Source organism: Equus caballus, chromosome 2 (genome assembly GCF_041296265.1).
Source record: "Equus caballus isolate H_3958 breed thoroughbred chromosome 2, TB-T2T, whole genome shotgun sequence".
Classification (NCBI taxonomy): Eukaryota; Metazoa; Chordata; class Mammalia; order Perissodactyla; family Equidae; genus Equus; species Equus caballus.
Genome location: NC_091685.1, coordinates 111,336,182 through 111,341,127, shown reverse-complemented (window position 1 = coordinate 111,341,127; position 4,946 = coordinate 111,336,182). Strand labels below are relative to the sequence as shown.

The following is a 4,946-nucleotide window of genomic DNA, read 5'->3' as shown; positions in this document are numbered from 1 at the left end:
TGATCTTTTCTATTGTTTTTCTGGTCTGTATGGCGTTTATTTCTGTTCTAATATTTATTTCTTTTCTTCTGCTAACTTTGGGCTTAGTTTTTTCTTCTTTTTCTAGTTCTTTGAGGTGTAAAGTTAGGTTGCTTATTCGAGATCTTTCTATTTTCTTAATATATTCATTTATCACTATAAACTTCCCTCTCAGAACTGCTTTTGCAGCATCCCATAGGTTTCAGTGTGCTGTGTTTCCATTCTCATTTGTTTTGAGATATTTTCTGATTTCTCTTTTTATTTCTTCTGTGATCCATTGATTGTTCAGGAGTGTGTTATTTAGTTTCCACCTGCTTGTAAATTTTTCAACTTTCCTCTTGTTGTTTATTTCTGTTATTACCGTTGTGGTTGGAAAAGGTAAGTTGATATGATTTCAGTCTTCTTAAATTTGCTAAGACTTGCTTTGTGGCCTATCATATGATCTATCTTGGAGAATGCTTTGTGTGCACTTGAGAAGAATGTGTATTCTGCTACTGATGGGTGGAATGTTCTATAAATGTATGTTAGGTCCATTTGGTCTAATGTATGGTGCAAGTCCAACATTTCTTTGCTGATTTTCTGTCTGGATGATCTATCCATTGCTGAAAGTGAGATATTGAAGTCCCCTACTGTTATTGTATTGTAGTCTATTTCTCTCTTCAGATTAGTTACTGTTTGATTAATATATTTAGGTACTCTGATGTTGGGTGCATATATATATTTAGAATTGCTGTTTCTTCTTGATGAATTGATCCCTTAAATATAAGGAACACTTTATGACTTTGCGTGTCATCCTTGCTTAAGGGCCATGATAATCTTCTTTGTGTTGGTCCAATTTCAGTATATGTGTTGCCAAAGCAAGCATGACCCACAGTATTGTGAACAGATAAAATTGTTTTTTTAAGCCACTAAGTTTTTAGGTGGTTTTTAAACAGCAGTAGATAATTGATAAAGACTTGATGTGATTAATAAGTCTAGAAAGAGAAGTTGAGGATGCACAGCCCAACCTCTTCCTCTCACTCTCCTTTTGGGAGAAAGCAGCCCACTGACAATCCATGTTCTGTTTTTGTCATCCAGGACATAAATCTCATAAGGTTGAAATGCACTGATATATGTTTTTTCCAAATGCTAAAACGCCAGGAGTTAAAGTCAATATTTGGCTAAAATCAAGGCCAAAACCAAGTATTGCCATGGGAAAAAGAACTAGAAATCAAGAATAAATCTGAAAAAAATAATTAAAAATGTAGAATTATTGTAATAATTTTATTAGTCACACATTGAAAGTTGATTAGTCAAATTAAAATGTTTTAAAATATTTTTTCTAACAAAGTATTCCATTTTCTTTTCTCTTTACGTTCTTTATCATGTCAAAATTGAAAGTAATTTATTAATATTTTAAATTATTTCCTCCTCATGAAGTTTTAAGGTGGCAAAAATGATAATTTAATTCATTTTCACGACATGTAAAAAATTGTCAGATAGGACTTTTTATTGAAAACACATAGTATCTTTGTATTGAATTTGGCCTTAACACTTTTCTGTTATTCATTTTTGTGTGAATTTAGTTCTCCTGATTATCAGAAGGATATTTTGTTCTACAACTCCTGTTGTTTCTGTGTAATGTTAAAAAAAAAAAAACACCACAAAACTTTTTCTTCTTCTTCTTCTTCTTCTTCTTCCCAAAGCCCCCCAGTACATAGTTGTATATTTTAGTTGTAGGTCCTTCTGCTTGTGAGAAAAAAATTTAAGGTGATTTTTCTGAGTTTGTCTTGCTCTATTTGTCTGCCCCACTTTTCCCTGGACCTTCTCTTTCCTTCGTCTATGTTATTCCTTCCTGTCAATTTTGATTCAGCTGCTCTATTTGGCCTGAGTGTGAGGCCCAGTGGAAGGTGGGAAGGTGGTCCTGCTGAACCTGTCAGCCTGGCTTACTGCAGGCCCCTTACCTCACCTGCTAATTGAGAGACAAACCCCTCTCATTTCTGCTGCTACTCTCACACTGGCCCACTGCACTCCCCAGTGAGTAGCTGGGGGCTCTTTTGGAGTCTCCTATTGTTAAATTGTTGATCTTCGGTAGCTTCCTTCTGCTTCCTCCTGAAAAGATGCTGATAATGCGTAAGTCTTGTGGATTTTGCTGGTTTGTATTTTGAGATTCACTGGGTATCTTGTCACCTAGCTTTGTTGTAAATGTTGTTCATCAATTTTTTTTAATTTCACTGTCTTTTTCTATGTGAGGATTCAGAAAGATCCAAAACTCTGCCACCTCCACCGCTGTCGTCTTCTTAAAATTTGATAAGAAGAGTTTTAACCCAACTTCATCTTGTCTGCTTGCCCATCATTTGAAAGTAAATATCCAGATATTTATTCAGATCACTGATAAATCTGAATGACGTCTCTGATCCCATCTATTGTTTGCATTACAGTCTCTGTTATGCTAACTAGCCGTGATGGTCACCTCTGACATCACGTGATCTCCGATCATCCATGAATTTTGGGACGTGTGAAATAGGCATCTGTCATTTGGAACTTTTGGCAGAATAGCAGGACCAAGATCAAACTTGGGCACATCCTTATTATATCAGCTATGTGTGTGTGATCTGGCTGTCCTGCCACTGCGTGGCTAAATTGAGTTCTGGGCTCAGTATTAGGAAGCCTACCTGCACAAAAATGGAAACCATGTCCTTCAGCTCAGCCCTTACCAGTTAAAAAAAGTGTAAATTTTAGCTCTAAATATCAAACAACTTCTTTATATCATTTTTTGGTTACTTCAGAACTTGGACAGGGAGAATTTTTCTCTCTATTATTTGAAAAATAAGTAAAATAGCGGAGAGCATCTTAATACATGGAGATTGAAGCATCTGGCAGAGCCGGGAGGGTAATTTAAGCTTTAGTGGCTCTTACTGATTGTTAGGGGTTGAATTGTGTCCCCCCAAATAAGATATGTTAAAGTCTTAACCCTCAGTCCCTCTGAATGTGACCTTATTTGGAAATAGGATGGTTGCAGATGTAATTAGTTAAGATGAAGTCATACTAGAATTGGGTGCAACCCTACTCCAATGCAACTAACGTCCTTCTGAGAATATGGCCATGAAGACAGAGTCAGAGAGAGAACGCCATGTGCCCGTGAAGGCAGGAAGTAGCGGCAAGCCAAGGAACGCCAAAGACTGCCCAAAAAACCACCCAAGTCAGGAGGAGGCGAGGCAGGATTCCCTTACCGGTTTCAGTGAGAGTGCAGCCCTAGTGACCTCTCAAGTTCAGACTTTCAGCTTCCAGAACTGTCAGGTAATAAATTTGTGTTGTTTTAAGCCAACCAGTTTGTGGGAGTTTGCTCCAGCCAACCTAGGGAACTAATACACTAAGTACAGTCTGTGGGGGCTTCTTACCCTCCTGGTCTGCAGCCTGTATTTGGCACTGGAGCTGGGTTTGCAGTCAGAGAGTTAGCTTTTAACTGGGGCAGCCTGCACAAGGGACTCTAAAACTTAGGCCACACGAGATTTTCTCCTGGCTGGTCACTGCAGCTTATGGCATTTATATCCACAGGTCAGTGGTTGTTTTCAGACAAGAGAATGGCTCTTTTTAACATAGACTAGAAGAATGTGAGCAAAGATTTCAGCCTCAGATCCCCAAAAGATGCACTCTAAAGAATCTCACTGACTCTATGGTGCTCATAAAACTCAACATCCAGTAATTTGGAAGCAGCTATTGTCGACTAATGTCTCACTGCAGAAAATCTCACTTTTTCCTTTAGTTGAATGTTTGCCTTAGCCACACCAGCTAAGATACAGCTTCAGTTAGGCAGTTCAATGTCAAATTACAACAGTCTGACATTTGCAGCAGAGTATATGCTAAGTAATACGATGTAAGTGAATTTGAGGACAATGTTGCAGAAATATAAATTAAAAACAAAATCTCTTGCCAACCAAGAAAAATTCTCCACAAAAGTAGAAGAGGCAGAAAACAGTTTTGTTATTGAATAACCATTAAACCAGAATGTGAAATGCATCACAGGCAAGCCACTAAGAGACTGCAGAAACAGAAAGAAGTCTCACTCTTTGACATAGCCTGGCAGCTACAGCCTGTTCCATCCATGTTCTCAAGATAAACAGTAACTAGTCCTCAAATAAGAGGACTTAGTAGCACCATTTATCACACAGAGTTCATCCTAAATTCATCTGGTAATTGGGGTAACCATCTGTGTTAGCTAATTGGCTTTATCCAAAGGAAAAACAAGCTTCTCCTAACTTTATGGCAGGAGGTCATTTTGTAACTTGGACCAAGGTGCCCACTCAAGTTAGGCTCCTACTTTCCCACAGAAACTGGGAGATGGAAGTTCTCTCTGTCTTGATGTTTACATTTCAAAAAGATGGCTTCCTCGTGCTTGAGGAAACATTCTGCTTTCAAATGAATTATTGCAACAGCTAGATTCAAATGAAAAAACATAAATCCTCCCTTTTATGCTTCTGGTTCCTATAAGAACACCTTAGTAAACCAGTTTGCTGGTCCTGGTTCTCAGGCTTTTCCAATGGATTGCCTTGGACATTGATTCTTAGAGGTTGAGAAAATACTGTGAAAAGTAATTAATTTACATCAATATTTCCACACTTTTATTTTGTGAATTGCTACCTGAAATAAAGAATTTCATGGTTGTGAGAGAGACTGTTCATGGTCCTCTCCTCTTCTTCCATAGAAATAGAATTTTTAACCAGGCACATGTCTGCACAGAATAAAGACTATCTTTTTGGTCCTCGTTTTCAGGTAGGTGTGGTCATGGAACTAAGTTCTAATCAATAGGATGTAATCAAAAGTTATTTTACAACCTCTAGGAAGTGTCTTTGAAGGGAGAGGGGATTCTCTTCTCCTTTCCATTTCCTCTTTCTGCTGGATGGAATGTAGATGTATAGATTGGAGCTGGAGCAGCTATGTGGGACCAT

The 4,946-nt window shown here is 38.0% G+C and overlaps 1 non-coding gene across 1 annotated transcript; it reads right to left on the bottom strand.

Annotated features, from left to right (window-relative positions):
* Positions 1–776: 776 nt before the first annotated feature.
* LOC111772634 (U6 spliceosomal RNA) lies at positions 777–881 on the bottom strand. Its single transcript, XR_002806638.1, has one exon. It is a non-coding gene; the product is annotated as a U6 spliceosomal RNA (small nuclear RNA).
* Positions 882–4,946: the final 4,065 nt, after the last annotated feature.